The 24,121-nt window shown below is 43.5% G+C and overlaps 1 long non-coding RNA gene across 1 annotated transcript in view; it reads right to left on the minus strand.

Moving 5' to 3' along the window:
• Positions 1-24,121, minus strand: part of LOC126356022 (uncharacterized) — a 142,559-nt gene that overhangs the window by 61,570 nt on the left and 56,868 nt on the right. The window contains exon 2 of the long non-coding RNA XR_007565566.1: positions 8,265-8,531. This is a non-coding gene — a long non-coding RNA (uncharacterized LOC126356022). The remainder of the gene's footprint in view (positions 1-8,264; positions 8,532-24,121) is intronic.

Genomic DNA, 24,121 nt, shown 5'->3' on the forward strand with positions numbered 1-24,121 from the left:
TCATTTCATCCTCATTCACTAGCAAGTCGCCGTAGTGGCGTTAAAGAATTTGTGGATCGGCGGCCAAACCGCCCCGCGAGGGGTCTCCCGGCCACCAATGCCATACGCTCATGATTATTATCACACGCATTCATGCCCGAGAGAGGATTCGAACCTGCGACCTTGGCAGCAGCGCGGTTCCGGACTGAAGCGCCTAGAACCGCTCGACCACAGCGGCCGGCCACATTAATGCTACGCAAACTACTGTACAGTGCGTGGCGAGGAGTACGTAGCAGTTCTATTTGTGATTTTGTGTGCTAGTCCAATGTGTACTGAGAAAGGAAAAAAATGTCGTCATCCTAATCTCTCATGCCTTATTTTCATTGTGCCTTCGTAAGATACCGAATGTGGCAGCAGAAATGTCACGCAATTTTAATCGAATATTGATTCTCTAAATTTTCGAAATAAGGGCACAAAGACAACGTCCCAAATGGTCGACAGTACTGCAGAATTGGTTACACTAATGTCTTGTACGCCGTTTCCTTTACAGATGCACTGTACTTAATCTAGAGCCCTCTTAAGGAGTCTAATGGTTTACGTATTATGATCAATTTATACCGTTTCTTAGCGTCTCCCAATATCTGAATCCCCCTCCATGAACCATTGACCTTGCCGTTGGTGGGAAGGCTTGCGTGCCTCAACGATACAGATAGTCGTACCGTAGGTGCAACCACAGCGGAGTGGTATCTGTTGAGAGGCCAGACAAACGTGTGGTTCCTGAAGAGAGGCAGGAGCCTTTTCAGTAGTTGCAGGAGCAACAGTCTGGATGATTGACTGATCTGGCCTTGTAACACTAACCAAAACGGCCTTGCTGTTCTGGTACTGCGAACGGCTGAAAGCAAGGGGAAACTACAGCTATAATTTCTCCCGAGGGCATGCAGCTTTACTGTTTGGTAAAATGATGATGGCGTCCTTTTGGGTAAAATATTCCGCAATTAAATAGTCCCCCATTCGGATCTCCGGGCGGAGACTACTCAGGAGACGTTGTTATCAGGAGAAAGAAAATTAGCGTTCTACGCATGGGAGCGTGGAATGTCAGATCCCTTAATAGGGCAGGTAGGTTAGAAAATTTCAAAACGGTAATGGATAGGTTAAAGTTAGATATATTGGGAATTAGCGAAGTTCGGTGGCAGGAGGAACAGGCGAATTCAGGGTTATAAATACCAAATCAAATAGGGGTAATGCAAGAGTAGGTTTAATAATGAATAAAAAAATTAGGAGTTCGGGTAAGCTACTACAAACAGCATAGTTAACGTATTATTGTGGACAAGATAGACAGGAAGCCCACACCTACTACAGTTGTACAAGTTTATATGCCAACTAGCTGTGCAGATGATGAAGAAATTGAGGAAATGTATGATGACATAAAAGAAATTATTCAGGTAGTGAATGGAGACGAAAATTTAATAGTCATGGGTGACTGGAATTCGTCAGTAGGAAAAGGGAGAGAAGGAAACATAGTAGCTAAATATGGATTGGGGGGAAGCAATGAAAGAGGATGCCGTCTGGTAGAATTTTGCACAGAGCATAACTTAATCATACCTAACACCTGGTTCAAGAATCATGAAAGAATGTTGTATACATGGAAGAACCCCGGAGATACTAGAAGGCTTCAGATAGATTATATAATGGTAAGACAGAGATTTAGGAACCAGATTTTAAATAGTAAGACATTTCCAGGGGCAGATGTGGACTCTGACCACAATATATTGGTCATGAACTGTAGATTAAAACTGAAGGAACTGCAAAAAGGTGGGAATTTAAGGAGATGCGGCCTGGATAAACTGAAAGAACCAGAGGTTGTACAGAGTTTCAGGAAGAGCATAAGGGAACAACTGATAGGAATGGGGGAAAGAAATACAGTAGACGAAGAATGGGTAGCTTTCAGGAATGAAATAGTGAAGGCAGCAGAGGATCATGTAGGTAAAAAGACGAGGGCTAGTAGAAATCCTTGGGTAAAAGAAGAGATACTGAATTTAATTGATGAAAGGAGAAAATACAAAAATGCAGTGAGTGAAGCAGGCAAAAAGAAATACAAACGTCTCAAAAATGAGATCGACAGGAAGCGCAAAATAGCTAAGCAGGGACGGCTAGAGAACAAATGTAAGGATGTAGAGGCTTATCTCACGAGGGGTAAGATAGATACTGCCTACAGGAATATTAGAGAGACCTTTGGAGATAAGAGAGCCACTTGTATGAACATCAAGAGCTCAGATGGAAGCACTGAAAGATCTACGGCGAAACAAGGCCTCTGGAGTAGATAACATTCCATTAGAACTACTGACAGCCTTGGGAGAGCCACTCCTGACAAAACTCTACCATCTAGTGAGCAAAATGTAGGAGACAGGCGAAATACCCTCAGACTTGAAGAAGAATATAATAATTTCAATCCCAAAGAAAGCAGGTGTTGACAGATTTGAAAATTACTGAACTATCAGTTTAATAAGTCACAGCTGTAAAATATTAACGCGAATTCTTTACAGACGAATGGAAAAACTAGTAGAAGCCGACCTCGGGGAAGATCAGTTTGGATTCCGTAGAAATGTTGCAATACTGACCCTACGACGTATCTTAGAAGAAAGATTAAGGAAAGGCAAACCTACGTTTCTAGCATTTGTAGACTTAGAGAAAGCTTTTGACAATGTTGACTGGAATACTCACTTTCAAATTCTGAAGGTGGCAGGGGTAAAATACAGGGAGCGAAGGGCTATTTACAATTTGTACAGAAACTAGATGGCAGTTATAAGAGTCGAGGGGCATGAAAGGGAAGCAGTGTTTGGGAAAGGAGTGAGACAGGGTTGTAGCCTATCCCCGATGTTATTCAATCTGTATATTGAGCAAGCAGTAAAGGAAACAAAAGAAAAATTCGGAGTAGGTTTTAAAATCCATGGAGAAGAAATAAAAACTTTGAGGTTCGCCGATGACATTGTAATTCTGTCAGAGACAGCAAAGGACTTGGAAGAGCAGTTGAACGGAATGGACAGTGTCTTGAAAGGAGGATATAAGATGAACATCAACAAAAGCGAAACGAGGATAATGGAATGTAGTAGAATTAAGTAGGGTGATGCTGAGGGAATTAGATTAGGAAATGAGACACTGAAAGTAGTAAAGGAGTTTTGCTGTTTGGGGAGCAAAATAACTGATGATGGTCGAAGTAGAGAGGATATAAAATTCAGACTGGCAATGGCAAGGAAAGCGTTTCTGAAGAAGAGAAATTTGTTAACATCGAGTGTAGATTCAAGTGTCAGGAAGTTGTTTCTGAAAGTATTTCTTCCATGTATGGAAGTGAAACATGGACGATAAATATTTTAGACAAAAAGAGAATAGAAGCTTTGGAAATGTGGTGCTACAGAAGAATGCTGGATTGGATGGGTAGATCACATAACTAATGAAGAGGTATTGAATAGAATTGGGGAGAAGAGGAATTTGTGGCACAACTTGACCAGCAGAAGGGATCGGTTGGTAGGACATGTTCTGAGGCATCAAGGGATCACCACTTTGGTACTGGAGGGCAGCGTGGAGGGTAAAAATCGTAGAGGGAGATCAAGAGATGAATATACTAAGCAGGTTCAGAAGGATGTATGCTGCAGTAGGTACTGGGAGATGAAGAAGCTTGCACAGGATAGAGCTGCATGGAGAGCTGCATCAAACCAGTCTCGTGACTGAAGACCACAACAACAACAATATCTGCACCAACGTCTACATCTACATCACTGCTGTACATTTCACATCCAAGTGCTTGTCATAGGATTCACAGAACCAGTTTCACACTATACTGTCTACTCTCAAACAGCGTGGGAAAAATGAACACCTTAACCTTTCCGTGAGAGGTTTGCTCTCTTATTTTATTACGGTGCTCATTGTTCCCTATATAAGCTAGTGTCAGCGAAATATTTTCGCATTCAAAGGAAAATGTTCGTGGTCGAATTTTCGTGAATAAATCTCGCCGCAACGACAAACGCCTTTGTTTTAATGATTGTCACCACAGCTCGCGTATAATATCGGTGACACACTCGACTCTATTTCCCGACAATACGAAAGCGGATGGCCTTCTTTCAAGCTTTTCGACGTCCTCCATCAGTCTTATCAGGTAAGGATCTCAATTTGCGCAGCGGAGGACGCACAAGCGTATTATAAGCAGTGTCTTTAGTGGATTTGTTACATCTTTTAAGTGTTCTGCCAATAAAACGCTGTCTTTGGTTTTCGTTGCGGTCAACATTTTCTGTGTGATGTTTTCCTTTCCGTCATCTGCTTGGTAAATGTGCTTTAAATTCAGGTTGTCTTGTTTGAAGGCTATAATGAGGTTTGTGTTGTCCCTAACAAGTTGTTTGAGGATTCTAAAATATTTTAGACTTAGATAAAATACATCAGCACCCATATGACGACAGAAACAGAAATATTTTCGAATTTGGTCTGGGTTTTCCACGCCAACATCGTCAAATATGAAGACTGTGTTTGGTTTTGCTTTTTCAGGTGGAAGGGATATCACCGCTTTCACCGAATGTCGTGTATATAACACCAACTACACCGCGATATCTCTTGCAATAGCTGATACTTGGGTTGAAATAGTGTTTTTAAGAATACACAAACATGTTCAAATCGGACTCCGTCTGCATGCGTTAGCAGAGTCATGAGGACATTAGTCTTCCCGCAAATGGATGGGCCTACAATAATTGCTCATATATTATCGGGAAGGAGAATTCCGTTCTTCTTGTTCTTCTTCTTCAACTCTTCACTTGAATCTTCACAGGACCAGTCACCGACAACAAAGCCTTTGTGGCGAGGGTGCTTCACCCAGCCCGCCATGATACTAAATGCGCCAGTGCATATATATATATATATATATATATATATATATATATATATATATATATATATATATATATATATATATATATACTCCTGGAAATGGAAAAAAGAACACATTGACACCGGTCTGTCAGACCCACCATACTTGCTCTGGACACTGCGAGAGGGCTGTACAAGCAATGATCACACGCACGGCACAGCGGACACACCAGGAACCGCGGTGTTGGCCGTCGAATGGCGCTAGCTGCGCAGCATTTGTGCACCGCCGAGGTCAGTGTCAGCCAGTTTGCCGTGGCATACGGAGCTCCATCGCAGTCTTTAACACTGGTAGCATGCCGCGACAGCGTGGACGTGAACCGTTATGTGCAGCTGACGGACTTTGTGCGAGGGCGTATAGTGGGCATGCGGGAGCCCGTTTGGACGTACCGCCGAATTGCTCAACACGTGGGGCGTGAGGTCTCCACAGTACATCGATGTTGTCGCCAGTGGTCGGCGGAAGGTGCACGTGCCCGTCGACCTGGGACCGGACCGCAGCGACGCACGGATGCACGCCAAGACCGTAGGATCCTACGCAGTGCCGTAGGGGACCGCACCGCCACTTCCCAGCAAATTAGGGACACTGTTGCTCCTGGGGTATCGGCGAGGACCATTCGCAACCGTCTCCATGAAGCTGGGCTACGGTCCCGCACACCGTTAGGCCGTCTTCCGCTCACGCCCCAACATCGTGCAGCCCGCCTCCAGTGGTGTCGCGACAGGCGTGAATGGAGGGACGAATGGAGACGTGTCGTCTTCAGCGATGAGAGTCGCTTCTGCCTTGGTGCCAATGATGGTCGTATGCGTGTTTGGCGCCGTGCAGGTGACCGCCACAATCAAGACTGCATACGACCGAGGCACACAGGGCCAACACCTGGCATCATGGTGTGTGGAGCGATCTCCTACACTGGTCATACACCTCTGGTGATCGTCGAGGGGACACTGAATAGTGCACGGTACATCCAAACCGTCATCGAACCCATCGTTCTACCATTCCTAGACCGGCAAGGGAACTTGCTGTTCCAACAGGACAATGCACGTCCGCATGTATCCCGTGCCACCCAACGTGCTCTAGAAGGTGTAAGTCAACTACCCTGGCCAGCAAGATCTCCGGATCTGTCCCCCATTGAGCATGTTTGGGACTGGATGAAGCGTCGTCTCACGCGGTGTGCACGTCCAGCACGAACGCTGGTCCAACTGAAGCGCCAGGTGGAAATGGCATGGCAAGCCGTTCCACAGGACTACATCCAGCATCTCTACGATCGTCTCCATGGGAGAATAGCAGCCTGCATTGCTGCGAAAGGTGGATATACACTGTACTAGTGCCGACATTGTGCATGCTCTGTTGCGTGTGTCTATGTGCCTGTGGTTCTGTCAGTGTGATCATGTGATGTATCTGACACCAGAAATGTGTTAATAAAGTTTCCCCTTCCTGGGACAATGAATTCAAGGTGTTCTTATTTCAATTTCCAGGAGTATATATATATATATATATATATATATATATATATATATATATATATATATATAATAGACATGACAGGATAATAATAATAGTAAGTGTGTAGGCAGTATAGTTCGATCACTTAAGCGATTGAGCTATATTGACTACACAGAGAAAACATGTATACATTTTACTCATGATCTCAGTAACTCGAATAGCATTCAAAAAATTAAGTGTTACACTTTGATTATACTGAGAAACAGGATTTGAGATTAGAGATAAATTATTTATTCTAAATCATACTTTGGTTGTAGTATTTCAGGGTTATTATTACAATTCGAATGTACCTTCTTCGCACCTGTACAATATTTACCAAACAATGCTTTTTGGTGCGCAATAAATTCGGCACGTATCTCACTCAAGCCAATAGATAGTGTCGGAAGTTCCATGCGGCTTTTTGCGGATGATGCTGTAGTATACAGAGAAGTTGCAGCATTAGAAAATTGAAGCGACATGCAGGAAGATCTGCAGCGGATAGGCACTTGGTGTAGGGAGTGGCAACTGACCCTTAACATAGACAAATGTAATGTATTGCGAATACATAGAAAGAAGGATCCTTTATTGTATGATTATATGTTAGCGGAACAAACACTGGTAGCAGTTACTTCTGTTAAATATCTGGGAGTATGCGTGCGGAACGATTTGAAATGGAATGATCATATAAAATTAATTGTTGGTAAGGCGGGTACCAGGTTGAGATTCATTGGGAGAGTCCTTAGAAAATGTAGTCCATCAACAAAGGAGGTGTCTTACAAAACACTCGTTCGACCTATTCTTGAGTATTGCTCATCAGTGTGGGATCCGTTCGAGATCGGGTTGACGGAGGAGATAGAGAAGATCCAAAGAAGAGCGGCGCGTTTCGTCACAGGTTATTTGGTAACCGTGATAGTGTTACGGAGATGTTTAGCAAACTCAAGTGGCAGACTCTGCAAGAGAGGCGCTCTGCATCGCGGTGTAGCTTGCTCCCCAGGTTTCGAGAGGGTGCGTTTCTGGATGAGGTATCGAATATACTGCTTCCCTCTACTTATACCTCCCGTGGAGATCACGAATGTAAAATTAGAGAGATTCGAGCGCGCACGGAGGCTTTCAGACAGTCGTTCTTCCCTCGAACCATACGCGACTGGAACAGAAAAGGGAGGTAATGACAGTGGCAAGTAAACTGGCCTCCGCCACACACCTTTGGGTGGCTTGCGGAGTATGAATGTAGATGTAGATGACTCGCAGTACTCTGGTTTTTGACACAAGCAATTCTTCTGCTTGTCTTTAGGTTTAGCGGTCATGTGCGAACAAATATGTTGCTTAAGATTGTCAATATGTGTACTATGCACACGTAGAGAGTTTACATCATCATTGTACGCAGACGCTATGCTAGGCAACCAACGATTCAGTCTCTCCAGTGCAAGACGTATGGCAGAGTCTAGATCGTATAACTTCATAAGTGACAGGTGTCTTAGATAAACACAGTTGTCACCTGATTTCACACATAATGCGCAGTCATCATACACCGTTGTAATAGAAAGTGACGCATCAGTAAGACGAATGTCTGGGGGGGAATTAGTTGGATAATATTCGGTGGTCATCTGCTGATTGATGTAGCGATCTACACCGCATATTTCATCCCAGTCGAACTCAGAAGTTGGCCCTTTAACACATTTGGATACATTTTCAATCTCCATAACAGCTTGGATCCCCCAGACATGATGCACCTCAATGGCAGTGTTCACACATTTGGATCCACTGGAGGTTAAATTGTATGTGGTGGTGAAAAGCGTGGCTGCACTAGACGTATACTTCTTATCTGCAGTATCTATACTCTGTGGATCCACTATCACAGGAATGTTTGACTGGGATGAGTCATATGTTGGCGCCCAGTACTGACCTCCATCTTGTTGTTGTTTAACACCACCAGCATTCGATGTGCCGTGTGCAGGTCGTGTATCCTCATCACACAAGTCGATGAGTGGTCAGGAGAGGAGCAACTCCACGTCCTGCTCCAACAAGTGGGCTGTGTGCGCTACAGGATCCCACGTGGCCGCTACTGGTTCAGATGCGGAGGGGGCTGTTATTGTAGGTCTCGACGAGATGGCGGTCGAGGCTGGTGCAGGTCCGGACGTGTCTGCAGAGCTAGGAATGTTGGCACTTGACCCTGTTGAACAAAGACGAGGAAGCATTAGATATGGGCCAATAAGTGAAAAGTTTAAAAAATAATAAAGCTAACCAGACAGAGAATAATGTGATGGGTGATACTTTTCCGTTTAATCCTATTCTGCTTCACTGTGCTGGTGTTCGACTGCTGGTGCTAGCGCTTCATTGTTCTTTCTCTTCTTCTTCTTCGACTGCTGACTGACTGAACAAGACTGAGGCCCCAGAGCTGCTGAGCTTCACCTATATCTCCTACAATGACTTAATCACATACTTCAATCCTACTGTCCAAAGTTGAACACGTGACTCTATTAAGGGCTACTATTGGCTCCCACCATTTAACCCCACCCCAGAATGTCATTAGCTGACGTCACGGCAGAGCCCTCTGGTGGCGGCGATATGAACTAGACCCACACCACTTGTTGGATACACACTGTGTACGGCCATCTTCAATAAGGGTACTTGTATCGTCACCTGATGTCATGGTGGCACCTTCTGGTGGCGACGATATGAACTAAGCCAGTTGGAGTCCAGACCTAGTGGCGAACACATCTGCCTGAAATTGGTTAAATAATAAAGACAAATACTTTTTTCCCGCTATTTTCTTTGCTTAGTAGAGATAAGAGTGGTATGGTGCATTATCATGTTGGAATTTGAACTTAGCGCCATTTTTCTGGGGGAGAGGGACGTCGCACTTTCCTGCCAGAATTCAAACCTCCCGCCAAAATCCGCCATCTTGACTGACGTCACGGTCGCCATATTGGATGACGTCATCGCCGTCATCTTCGATGGCGTCATCTCCGCCATCTTGGATAATGGTACTTTGGAATGGTACACAGGTTGTCCCAATACTGTGGGATTGCAGAAGACTGATATATGTCTTTGAAATTTTTCGATATCCTCCATCAATCCTATCTGATAAGGACCCCATTTTGCATAGCAATACAATGCAGAGAATGGACAAGCATACTGTAGGTAGTCTCTTTAATAGACTGTCTATGGACATGTGTAGTGCAAGCAGTCTCTTTAGTAGAGTTGTTGTATCTTCTGAGTGCTTTTCTTTCGTAATTATGATACCTAGGTATTTAGTAGAATCTACAACCTTAACCAGCTGAGAGCAACAGTGTATGATTGATAAACAATTCAAAAACTTTTGAGTACAGTTCTTGCTGTTCTGCCAATAAAATACGGTCTTCGGTTCGCCTTTCCTGCAATATTTTCTATATGATGATTCCAATTTAAGTTGTTCAATTGAAGACTGAAAGACCGGTGCGATTTTCTCGCGCTTCCATTTGTTAACTGTGTCAGCTCGAGCAAGAGGACGAGTTTAGTTAGCCAGCTTGCCAAGATTGTGTGGTAGTACAGGAAAAAATGTTCAAATGTGTGTGAATTCTTAAGAGACCAAACTGCTCAGGTCATCGGTCCCTAGACTTACACACTACTTAAGCTAACTTAAACTAACTTACGCTAAGAACAGCGTGCACACCCATGCCCGAGGGAGGAATCGAACCTCCGGCGGGAGGGGCCGCGCAGTCCGTGACGTTGCGCCTCTAACCGCGCGGCCACTGCGCTCGGCCAGTACAGGAGAGTCAAAGTCAATTTTGTGTTACGTTTGTAATAACATCATGTTTTCGTGGGTAATCACTGCCATACATTTCTGACAGGCCTTGATGAAAGGAAGTGGATTACCGAATAAAAATTGCAGGTTACTATTTACGAGCAAAAAAGACATACCGCTGTTCACTTCCTCCTGATGAACAAAGTTACAAAAAAGGCAATCGTCTTAGTTAATGTATCCCTGGTAAATGGACAAAAATTACATGATATATTTTGTTATGGGATAAAGATAGTAGGGGTTATCGAGATAAACCCTTAGTGCACCATTGTGCGTCTCTTTTCTAAAATAGATATTGCCTTTAAGCCGGATATAAATATTTCTTAATTACTTCAACTTAGTAAGGATTCCAATAACTCTAGCACTGTTTAAGCAATGAACTGAATACTACTCCTCTGGATAAATCTCTAGTGCACCATTGTTATTTCACATACTCTTTTCTAAAATAGTTATTGCCTTTGCGTCGCATATAAATATTTCTTCATTACTTGAACTTAGTAAGGATCCCAGTAACTCAAGTAGTGTTTCAGCTGTGTACTGAATACTACTCCTATATTTTCGCTAGGAAGCTTTCACTTCACGTTATTTCAAATGGATACCGTGAATTAAGTAACCTCAAGATCAGAATCACAGTTGCTATGATGAATTAATTGGAGAGAAATTCAACCTTATGAAAGACACCTTTGTAGCTTTGTTTTCACTCAGACATGTTTCAACACTTTTGTGCTATCTCCAGTGGATTTATTTGTTTATTTTTATTCTGCAAAATTGTAAAGAACTGTAAAGAAACTTATCTCTTGCATGCTACATCGGCACAAACAAAGTAAAAACACCATAACATCAAAAACTGTAAGTAACACGCTACTTAACACGATACGTGGTGAGTCTCGGTCGGTAACGCATAATAACAGAAAAGTGAAATAACGTTCTGTTGTTTGCAGATGACAAGCTGTAGATTGCGTAGTAGACCTAGCATTACAAGCAGTAACATCCAGCAGTTTCATGTGAGGTATGTATACAAATGCATACATCCACTTTATTTCCAAATGTACTACAAAACTATAACCTTTAGAAACATCACAAATAAACAACACGCAATACAATCACACATGTCCCAACTCTGTACTATACGTTGACCAGCGTAAAATTCTGACAATAATTTCTCATTTTCCTAATGTAAATATTTTCACCAAAAGTTTCTTTAAAGGTACCTAACACGTAATAACAATTTTGTAGAAGAAAAATAAACAAATAAATCCACTGAATATAGCACACAAAGTGCTGAAACAAGTCTAGGTGAAAACAAAACCACAAATGTGTCTTGCATAAGACGGAATTCCTCTCCAATTTTCTTAGCAAGTATGGGAATAAGAAGAACTGCAACATTCAAACATGATTATGGTCAATTAAGCTCGCGTCAAGAAGTCGTTGACCAAATATGTAACAAAATCAAAAGTGTTATCTTGTCATTGACCACATTTCTCTTTTGAAATACTCGTTTCTATGCCCCAATACCACCACCGTCGTGTTAATATTTCCCCCTATAGGAAATGACACGTTGGCAAGTTTTCTGTGTGATATTTTTCATATTTTATATAAAATAATTGTAAATATGCACACAGTAAAAAAAAAGTTACGTGTACGGTGCATTCCACGTTTAGTGTGAGAAATAATTAAGGTAATGAACAGCTTGGGAACTACTTCTCTGGAGATATACGATTAGCTCTGAGTAGCAGAAACGAGTTGTATGATATTAAGAGACAAGCTGCACGTTCTTTTCTCTAGGAGGATAAAGAGTTATTTTCTCTGATGACGTAACCCTATTGCATATTCAACGGCCTTTTAACTCAGATAACGTGGCATGAAGCTATACATAGAATACTTATCTCCGATACCGAGACACTGACCTACTAGTCGAAAATAGCACGTTTCTCACTAGCCACTTTTCATGTACACACACCTCATACAAAATTCCCAGAGCTGACTTATCGTAGTTTCCTGCAACCAGCCAAGCTTAAGCGACGATGATTCGTGTGTCTTCAAGATCGTTATGCTGATGTTCTGAGACACCGCAAGTGTAATTTACAAGGCGCTAGCTTCCAGCAGGTACCAACAGTTCTAGAATCAGCGATACTTTTACTTTGCTGTAGGTGACAAGCACCGGTTAATAAGTTGATTTAAAAGAACCTGATTGGTAGTTTTCGATAGTGTATACCTTCACACAGGGTTAGTTGCACGTTTCTTATAATACTCGATAAAAAAAAACTGTCGGAATGATTCACTTTAACGTTTCGCATTTACCGTGATATTTTCTATTTCACTGTCGAATCAATACAGTCTTTAACTCATCTAACGATTTTTTTTTTGGAAGCCTATAATTTAAAGCTTCTAAATACTTTTTAAAAACTCATGATTCGGCACAGTAGTTGTATGTCACTTCTTTAGTCAAACATTGCAGCTGACAGTCGTCGGTCAAACAACAGACCAGACAAATTTGACCACGCGCTTCGCCTGACAATATATTGCCTCAGGTGCAACTCTGTTATTAACTGTGAAACAGCTGATGGGTAACGATGATTCCAAGTACGTTTAATAAAATAAAGCTGTACCGTTCGTCTCCTAAATCGATTTTTGATATTGTCTGCTCTGTTTTTTAATTGCCATGAATTTATTGGATATTACTGAGATATTGTTAGTAATTTTTTTCCTTTTTGCGAATGAGACATTTAAGATCGTCCTAAAATATGTCAGTGGAGGACATGAGACAATGTGAGGGGCTAACTTGAATTGTGTGATCAGCTGCACATTGCTCCTCAGGAATTCAATAACTCAAATGCAGATGGTGTTGACTGGAAAAAGACAGAAGAGTCATCGAAGAGACGCGCAAAACTATAGGCCTACCTCTCTGACGTCGATTAGTTGTAGAATTATCGAACATGTTTGATGCTCACGAATTATCACATTTCTGGACCGAAAATATGTTCTGTTGGAATCAACATGGGTTCCGAAAACAACGATCACATGAAACCCAGCTCGTTCTGTTGGTTCGTTAGAGCCAGAAGGAGGTAGATGCCAACTCCCAGGTAGATGCACCGCTCCTTGGCTTCCGTAAGGTATTCGATACAGTTCCGCACTGCCACCTAGTGAACAAAACACGAGCGCACGGAGTGTCAGTCCAACTGTGTGAATGAATTGAACAGTTTCTAGCAAGCAGAATGCAGCATTTCATTCTCATTGGAGCGAAGTCTTCCGACGCAAAACTTACTTCGGCTTTACCACAAGGGAGTGGTACAGGCCCATTACTTTCACAACATCGGAAGTTCGATTTAGGCTTTTTGCAGATGACGCTCTTGTACGCAGAGAATTCTCAACACTAAAATTTTTTAGCGAAATGCAGGAATACTTGCAAAGGATCGACGCTTGATGCAGGGAGTGATAACTGATTCGCAACATAAACAAATGCAATTAATGCGTATGCATAGATAGAGTGACACTTTATTGTATGATTACACGATTGCAGAATAATCATTGGAAGCTGTTACTTGCATAAAATAGCTAGGAGTAGCCATACGGAGCGATTAACTGTGGAATGACTATATAAAACTAACCGCCGACACCAGACTGAGAGTCATTGGAAGAATCCTCTGGAAATGTAGTTCGTCAACAAAGGAGGTAGCTTACTGAACTCTCATTCAACCAAAACTTGAATACTGATAGTAAGTATGCTATCTGAACTACACTACAGGCCATTAAAATTGCTACACCACGAAGATGAAGTGCTACAGACGCGAAATTTAACCGACAGGAAGAAGATGCTGTGATATGCAAATGATTAGCTTTTCAGAGCATTCACACAAGGTTGGTGCCGGTGGCGACACCCACAACGCGCTGACATGAGAAAAGTTTCCAACCGATTTCTCATACACAAACAGCAGTTGACCGGCGTTGCCTGGTGAAACGTTGTTGTGATACTTCGTGTAAGGAGGAGAAATGCGTACCATCACGTTTCCGGCTTTGATAAAGGTCGGATTGTAGCCTATCGCGATTGCGGTTTATCGTACCACGACATTGCTGCCCGCGTTGGTCGAGATCCAATGACTGTTAGCAGAATATGGAATAGGTGGGTGTAGGAAGATAATACGGAACGCCGTGCCGGATCCCAACGGCCTCGTATCACTAGCAGTCGAGATGACAGGCATCTTATCCGCATGGCTGTAACGGATCGTGCGGCCACGTCTCGATCCCTGAGTCAACAGATGGAGACGTTTGCAAGACAACAACCATCTGGACGAACAGTTCGACGACGTTTGCAGCAGCATGGACTATCAGCACGGAGACCATGGCTCCGGTTACCCTTGACGCTACATCACAGACAGGAACGCCTGCGATGGTGTAGTCAACGACGAACCTGGGTGCACGAACGGCAAAACGTCATTTTTTCGGATGAAGCCAGGTTCTGTTTACAGCATCATGATGGTCGCATCCGTGTTTGGTGACACCGCGGTGAACGCACATTGGAAGCTTGTATTGTTCATCGCTATACTGGCGTATCACCCGGCGTGATGGTATGGGGTGCCATTGGTTACACGTCTCGGTCACCTCTTGTTCGCATTGACGGCACTTTGAACAGTGGACGTTACATTTCAGGTGCGTTACGAGCGGTGGCTCTACCCTTCATTCGATCCCTGCGAAACCCTACATTTCAGCAGGATAATGCACGACCGCATGTTGCAGGTCTTGTACGGGCCTTTCTGGATACACAAAATGCTCGAGTGCTGCCCTGGCCAGCACATTCTCCAGATCTCTCATCGATTGAAAATGTCTGGTCAATGGTAGCCGAGCAACTGGCTGGTCACAACACGCCAGTCACTAGTCTTGATGAACAGTGGTGTTGAAGCTGCATGGGCAGCTGTACCAGTACACGCCAACCAAGCTCTGTTTGACTCAATGCCCAGTCGTATCAAGGCCGTTATTACGGCCAGAGGTGGTTGTTCTGGGTACTGATTTCTCAGGATCTATGCACCCAAATTGTGTTGAAATGTAATGACATGTCAGTTTGAAGTATAATATATTTGTCCAATGAATACCCGTTTATCACCTGCATTTCTTCTTGGTGTAGCAATTTTAATGGCCAGTAGAGTAGATAGCATTGATGCAGGTAGTAAAGAAGATCCACAGGAAAGCTTGCGCGTTTCGTAAAAGGTTTATTTAGTAACCACGTAAGCGTCACGGGGGTGATCAACCAACCCCAGTGACAGATGTTATAAGAGAGGCGTTCTGCATCGCGGTGTGGTTTATCATTAGGAAGTTCCGAGAGCGAACGTTCCAAGTAGAAGAGTCAACAAACATATTGCTTCCTGCTTCGCCTTTCTCGCGAAAAGACCATGAAGATAAAGTAAGAGAGATTCGTGCGCACACGGAGGTTTACCGACAATGGTTCTTCCAGCCAACCGTTCGCGGCTGGAACAGGAAACGGGGAAGTGAGAGTGGTACACGAAGTACCCACAACCACACACCGCCAAGTGGCTCGTGGAGAATAGATGTAGATGCGTAAATATTCTAAAGACTAATGTCTTGTCGATGCAACCACTCTCTTCTGTCATTGGCTACTCGTTTCAGCTCGTAATTGCCACATCTTATACTCTTTTCGATGTCTTCTAAATACTTCATTCAAGGCCGTCATCTACCTTTCTTTCCCAGCAGTTTTCCTTCATGAATATGAATAATGAAGTAGTTGTATCTGTTGACATGTACAATAAATTTCATTTCTTTTAATAACTTCTCTCTTCGCTGATTCCCCTCAAGACATCCAGGTTGGGTTTTATTTCTGTCCAGCTCGTTATTGTCATTTTGTGACAATTACACATTTCAGCAGCTACAAGTCGATTCCTTTCCATTTTACGTATAGTACAACTGCTACTTCCACCGATGATTTTGCAAAAGTTTCTTTGCACTCCATTTTCGTGTTGCTGCACAACAACCCTGTTCCTACGTGCAGTAATAAATTTTCGAAGCTATTGTCGACACGGACGTTAAAAAAAACCAAGTCTGATTCAGGTCGCGTGGTGCAATCATAATCTAGAGCATGCGAAGAGTGCCAATATTGCAAAAGCAAGACAACACTCGTAATTCATTGTGACACAGCGAGCAGAGCCATGGTAAGATGCACAAATAGTGCAGTATAACAGCATCAGAAAATCGTTCTGCATGCTCTGCAGTATGGAATAATAACATGAACATCCAGGCTCCTCTGCACCAACGCATTTTAGTACTGATGAGAAATACAGAGGTAGGGAAAACCGCCCGTATTGAGGCATCACGGCGCTCACAGGATCGCTGACACCTCTATTTAAACGAGGGCAAATGGCCGTCTAACCTGCTAAAATGTGATGTCAGTTTGGTCCTCAGTGTTTCGTTATTCCGCCTGCATCACTGATACCTTCGAATCGACTGTGTCACTAGTTACAGGTTAACTCTGCTGGCGAACCGTGACGTGCTGCTTGCCGCCTGTTTAAAGACTTCAGCTACGGCTAAAGACTTCAGTGCCGGATGTGATTGGAGCTCACCACTCCACGTTGCCTCCACCGACAGGTCACACCCCTGACTGATAGAAGATGCGGACCTACCGGGCCTCCCTCTGGTGGAGGACCAAACCGGCTGCCTGCAAGCTGCCATCTTCAGCTTGCTGGGTAGGCACCTGAGTATCGCATCCCAGACTGTGCGTGTACCACCTTCCTTGCTGTACACTGTGTGTGCTGAAGGAGCCCTGGGTTTCTACCTTTATGACAACCACCATCCAGAATATGCTGTGAGTGCAAGTTTAAGCTTGCGTCCATCTTCGAGAGAGCTGAGGCCCATCGTATATTCAGAGGCGTGTCTGCGGTCCACCCCACAGGCCCTGCTACCACACCCTACGCCGCCTCACAGTCAGGCTGAGTGCCTGACCTGCCGCAAGCTACGTGAGCTGCCAAACTTCTGTGTCTAGCATTGCTTGTCGATGCCTGAACGAGCAGCCTGGTCTATTCCGATGTGCCGGAGAAGATAATAATCATTGTAGCAATCACGTTAACAAAATATTATTACAGATTCCGCTCTTTGACTGACGCCTTCGTGTGTAGGACTGAAACACTAGCCCTCGGGGTTTGGTCTCTGACACTTGTAACGCAGTACCTCTCTGTCCAACCTCAACACCATCTGACCTCCAGACCTGTGGAGTGACCATTACGATATGCTTGTCGGTTAAAATATTTTTCTCAGTCATAAATGCCTTTCTTGGTAGTGCTATCCTTCTTTCCACTTTCCTTAATCGTCCTCTCTGATTATACTACCGAATAAGCAAAATTGTTTCACCTGATCAATTCTGACTTCATCATATTTTTGTATTGGTTTTAATTTCTCCCATACTTCTCTGTACTAACATTACTTTTGTTTTTCATTTGTTCATTTTTAATTTCCGTAGTTTAATAGTCTCTGATAGAACATGCAACGTTCTATTAATTTCTTTTTTGGATAAGTAGGTGTGGATGCAATTAATGTAAGTCGATTCTTGGTGGCACACACTTTGTCGGCTAAAATAATTGTAATTGCTTCACCTATTTCTGGAGTATTCATTAGTGCTAATTTAGTTCTCTGATATTGTGGCTCACATAGCAGTGAAACAAGGAGATAAAGATATAATCTCTAACAGATGATGAGCTCATTAGGGATAGACCTCAAGGTCGAATAGGACGGGGATAGGGATCGAAGCCTACCGTGTCTTGATCAAAGGAAGTGTCCCAGCAGTTGTCTTGAGACACCACGGAAAATCTAAAGCTGGACGCCCAGTGGAATTAGAACGCGGCTCCTCACGAAGGCGAGTTCCTTTTCAAATCACTGTGCCACCATGCTAGCTTGAATTATATTGGCAAGAACGACAGGTTAGTAGTAGCCTAAAAGTTATAATTTACTACATCTGTAATTCTCTACATCTCATCTCACCTCCCAGTTGTTCGTTCTTGACAGTCTGTCTCTCGGAGGACTGGGAGAATGGTTATGGAATGATCCTTCGTCTGGAAATCAGTAGGCTATAAACAGTTTGCGAAATACCCATTGCTCTTTGTTCATCTTGAAAGGTCCCCTTTGGAAAATTATAAAATACTGTGCTGGTAAACCTCTTACGTTATTTGATTTTCAAACAGCTGAGCAAAACTGAACGTACTCAGACATTTCTCTCTTTACTTATTCTGATCATCACTAAACTGACACACAATATTTTAAGCGCAACGCAATCTGACATCCAATAATCCCTTCAAAAGAATGGCCCTGACTAACAATAACCTATACCTTTCATGACTCACTTACCTCACAAAAATCTTCGTTACTCGAACTACTGCAATACAGCGAGCGCCAATATTGCCAGCTAAATAAAAGATTCTAACTACTGAAGGCACTAACTACTGATAGACATAGTCAGCAAATGAAAGATTTTGATAGAGACCAAACTATGTATTTACCTTACTAATGTTCAAAAGTCATAATATATGTATCTCAGTTCATGACATCCAGTCTTACAAATTTCTTTTTTTTTCTAGCGGACACACGTCCAGATCGTCCGCTCTCAAAATTCTGCCATCTCTCCCTCCACATCCACCACTACTGGTGGCTCACCTCCAACTGCACAACGCTATGCGCTGTTCACATCCAACTGCCCAACACTACAATAACGAATATTCCAACAATGCCAACCAGCCACAGAATGCACACAGCACAGTCAGTGATTTTCATACAGAGCGATACGTGGTGTTACCAACATAAAAACCTAAACAGCCTACTTACAACCTTACTGAAGTAAAGTGCTCTGAACATTGTTTGCAAGGCGGCATAGTTTCAGATATGTTTTCTGGTGGCAACCTGGGTGGCCATTGATTCCATTTTTATGCTCGATATGTCAATAACGGACCCACTCGTCTTCTTAAGGAAGTGAAAGGAGTGCAGCTGCTGAAGAAACCTGAATCAGTCCTCAAAGAATTAGCCTAAAAACAGAATCATCAACCCTACTGGGAGAGCCAAAGACACACCGCCTATCAGTTACACTGTGAAAAAAATCTAGAAATAATTTCGTCTGTTCCTTAATACTGCGGTACAATGGGCAAACATTGCAATGACTAAGCACACTGTTTAGAAAAAAGTATTGCATAAAACAGACGTACCTGCGTGCGACGAGACGAGGCTTGTGTTGAACATGCGTATATAACAACAGTGGTTTCAAAGATAACAACTAATGTTCGAGTTTCACTATTTACTTCATTTATTATAATTTTAAGTAAGGGATTTATACACTCTCTGAAATCCAGTATTTATGAGAACCAATTAGACATACTAAAAGTGGATTTCGAATACACTCGGTCATACACTGTGTCAACATAACACGAACTAAAAATTGTAAATACGGAGAGGTCTACCACACGTCGTAGGGAACAGACCGTGTTCATCACATTTTTTAAAGAAGAAAAAAACATACCGATGTCAAGATGTGATTGCCACTAAAGCTGACAGTGGGAACAGTTTAACGATTCCAAATACCTCGCAAAAATGAATCCATATTGTATAGGTTACCTAAGCTCCACAGAGCTCGTATTCCAATAAGACCTATAATTAAAATAAAAAATAAGTTTAAATGTAAGTTCAAGGACTTAATTCTCTTGCAGTAATAGAGAAACTAAAATATGTACATACTGCATCTAATGATAAGCTAGTCTCATTTGATATTAGCAGCCTATTTTCAATTTTTCTGTTGGAGAGGATATGAAAATTTTGACAGAATTATTACGTAAAACCGTAACAAATCCAGTGGAGACAGACATATAAGATTGGTAACTGATGTGTGAAGCAGGAGTAAATCCAGTTTCAACAGACTCCAAAAGACTCTGTACAGTCGGCCAGTGGGTTAGCAGGGGGGTTCTCTCTGAAACACAGAACTGGCCAACGTACGTGCATGATGTACTGCGCTTATTGATAGGTACTACCGGACAACTAAACAAGGTTTTTCAAGCTTTTAAAATCACTCCACAGTAAAATGTTTGCGATGGAGCTTGGAGGTAATACAATCAACTTGTTAGACTTTACAATTGACATCAGTAAACAAACACATTTATTTAAGATACACAAGGCAGTAATTTCTACAGTCACAGTAATACCCGCCAGTTCCCAGCATCCCGTAACACACAAACATGCAGCCTTCAGTTCATGATTCTCCGCCGTCTGTCTATGTCACAAACCATATCATATGTTCAAAATGAATTAAAATTGTGGAGGAAACTGCTTACAGTCATGGCTATAATCCTATTCTGCATGTTAATACATTTTATGAAGAGAGTAGGCAGACTTCTACACTCCTGGAAATTGAAATAAGAACACCGTGAATTCATTGTCCCAGGAAGGGGAAACTTTATTGACACATTCCTGGGGTCAGATACATCACATGATCACACTGACAGAACCACAGGCACATAGACACAGGCAACAGAGCATGCACAATGTCGGCACTAGTACAGTGTATATCCACCTTTCGCAGCAATGCAGGCTGCTATTCTCCCATGGAGACGATCGTAGAGATGCTGGATGTAGTCCTGTGGAACGGCTTGCCATGCCATTTCCACCTGGCGCCTAAGTTGGACCAGCGTTCGTGCTGGACGTGCACACCGTGTGAGACGACGCTTCATCCAGTCCCAAACATGCTCAATGGGGGACAGATCCGGAGATCTTGCTGGCCAGGGTAGTTGACTTACACCTTCTAGAGCACGTTGGGTGGCACGGGATACATGCGGACGTGCATTGTCCTGTTGGAACAGCAAGTTCCCTTGCCGTTCTAGGAATGGTAGAACGATGGGTTCGATGAAGGTTTGGATGTACCGTGCCCTATTCAGTGTCCCCTCGACGATCACCAGAGGTGTACGGCCAGTGTAGGAGATCGCTCCACACACCATGATGCCGGGTGTTGGCCCTGTGTGCCTCGGTCGTATGCAGTCCTGATTGTGGCGCTCACCTGCACGGCGCCAAACACGCATACGACCATCATTGGCACCAAGGCAGAAGCGACTCTCATCGCTGAAGACGACACGTCTCCATTCGTCCCTCCATTCACGCCTGTCGCGACACCACTGGAGGCGGGCTGCACGATGTTGGGGCGTGAGCGGAAGACGGCCTAACGGTGTGCGGGACCGTAGCCCAGCTTCATGGAGACGGTTGCGAATGGTCCTCGCCGCTACCCCAGGAGCAACAGTGTCCCTAATTTGCTGGGAAGTGGCGGTGCGGTCCCCTACGGCACTGCGTAGGATCCTACGGTCTTGGCGTGCATCCGTGCGTCGCTGCGGTCCGGTCCCAGGTCGACGGGCACGTGCACCTTCCGCCGACCACTGGCGACAACATCGATGTACTGTGGAGACCTCACGCCCCACGTGTTGAGCAATTCGGCGGTACGTCCACCCGGCCTCCCGGATGCCCACTATACGCCCTCGCTCCAAGTCCGTCAACTGCACATACGGTTCACGTCCACGCTGTCGCGGCATGCTACCAGTGTTAAAGACTGCGATGGTGCTCCGTATGCCACGGCAAACTGGCTGACACTGACGGCGGCGGTGCGCAAACGCTGCGCAGCTAGCGCCATTCGACGGCCAACACCGCGGTTCCTGGTGTGTCCGCTGTGCCGTGCGTGTGATCATTGCTTGTACAGCCCTCTCGCAGTGTCCGGAGCAAGTATGGTGGGTCTGACAGACCGGTGTCAATGTGTTCTTTTTTCCATTTCCAGGAGTGTATATCCTCCTCAGAAAGTACTAAATCACACTAACAACAAATATGCCTCCATATCAATGGAGGCAAGACTTCACAGGTACTTGCCAGCAAATTAAAATCCAGGAATTATACACTAGCTTCCTACACTAAGATTACTGATCGACAGTACAAACAGAATTCCACCTCTGTAACAGAGTATAACGTGTAGGATTTTCTGCAGTTTTATGTAGTATATTGCATGTAGGTTAATCAGGTAATGCTATAACTGCTAGAGTGAGTGAATGTGCAACGAGTTCGATACTAAAACAGAACATTATTTCACTTTTTGCTGCACATGGTCTGAATGAATGCCATTCTTATGTTAGTTATGCCTTTATTAGGTTAAATAAATGCAGAAAACTAAAATTATTGGATAGTCTGTTTATCGATAAACACAAATCACACGATCATAACTTAATCCTTAATCATGAAACATGGCTCCATTACTCACCCTTGCTAAAGAAGCAGCAGTCAGTTCTCACCATAAGATGATATGCTTAACAGTAACCGTTTCCCACTCCCCACACTGGATTGTCTCCTTCCTCTCCTCTATCTCACCCCTTTTTCCGTATTCGCCAGCCCCTATATTTCTGTTCATATACCATAGCATTTTGTACTGATGCTGATTTTCTGTACTGTTTTGGTCTTTAGATTCACGCTCTTTTAATATTTGAGTACATTGTAATAAAAGTTTTATTTGTACATAGCTTCATCTTGTGTATTTCAATACGTTTATGATAGATTATAAGTCTGTGTGTAATTTAGAATCTTTAAATACTGTCTGTACAACTTGTGAAGTACAATATGTTTATGTTAATCGATAAGTGATTTTAGGGATGTACACTCATATCTCTAGAGTCTGAAACATTCAGCACATCGTTACATAATATTTGTTGTTTAAAACACACATCAGATTGAAGCATTGCTCTTTGTGTAGTTCCTATAGAAGCGTAATCTTCAAACTTCCATGTAACTTTGGAAATAACAGTTATTGAGCAGCTAGAAGCTCTTATTGATATTATGTGGCCTGTCTATTCAGTCTTAAGCCGGCCACGGTGGTCTCGCGGTTCTAGGCGCGCAGTCGGGAACCGTGCGACTGCTACGGTCGCAGGTTCGAATCCTGCCTCGGGCATGGATGTGTGTGATGTCCTTAGGTTAGTTAGGTTTAAGTAGTTCTGAGTTCTAGGGGACTGATGACCACAGCAGTTGAGTCCCATAGTGCTCAGAGCCATTTGAACCATTTTTCAGTCTTAAGTCGTCTGATGATGCCCGAGAAAATCAAAAGCTGACTCACAAAAAAATATCAGTATTATTATGAAATATTAATACTATGTATTCAGATGTTTAATACGTCTATTTTCCTCCAGTTTTCGACAGAATGTGCCATAAATGTTAACAAATCTCGTTTCTGTTCCGACTTTTAACTTTCTTTCGACACTAATTTCACGAATTTCATTCATTACACGAACTAATTAAGCGTTCTTATTCATCAAGACGATCGTGCAATACTTTGACACATTGAAGAAATATGATCTTGAGTTTTGCTACTCCTCTGGAATCCGACAGCGGGTTTGATTCCTTCCAACGTCCGCTACCGTCCTCTCTGGGCGGCTGGCAAGAGGCAACAGTGGGCAGTCTCTTGGGCGTGGTTGTTGACCGTCCACAGGACCGCTGCAACACGACGGCTCAAATCCCAGTTTCCACCATACGGATTTATCTTTCCCGTGATTTCCCTAAATCGCACCAGGCAAATGCTGGAATGGGCCCGATGTAAAGTGGATGGTTGATTTCCTACCCCATTCCTTCGTAATGCGATCTTGAGCTCCATCGCTAATGACCACACTGTCGACGGGATGTTAAACTCTAATCTTCCTTCCTTCTTTTTTTACCTCTAGCATCAATGACATCCAGCACGGACCTGGAGAACGGAACACTGTTCCAGCCGACTCAGGCTTCGGCATCATACAACCGAAGCAAGGGGACGGCACAGCGTCACCAGAGTCGAGATGAGAAGACACTTCACGCTAGATTACACACCTACACCTCCCACCTTTCAGTATGCGGTCTCAACGCCAACAGGGACACTTCCACCGACTAAAAGGGAGAGGAAATGGGGGGAGGTTGATATATCCCTGGCATCCGACAGTGACGTCGATACCCTGTACTGCCCG

Source organism: Schistocerca gregaria, chromosome 3, assembly GCF_023897955.1.
Source record: "Schistocerca gregaria isolate iqSchGreg1 chromosome 3, iqSchGreg1.2, whole genome shotgun sequence".
Taxonomy (NCBI): domain Eukaryota; kingdom Metazoa; phylum Arthropoda; class Insecta; order Orthoptera; family Acrididae; genus Schistocerca; species Schistocerca gregaria.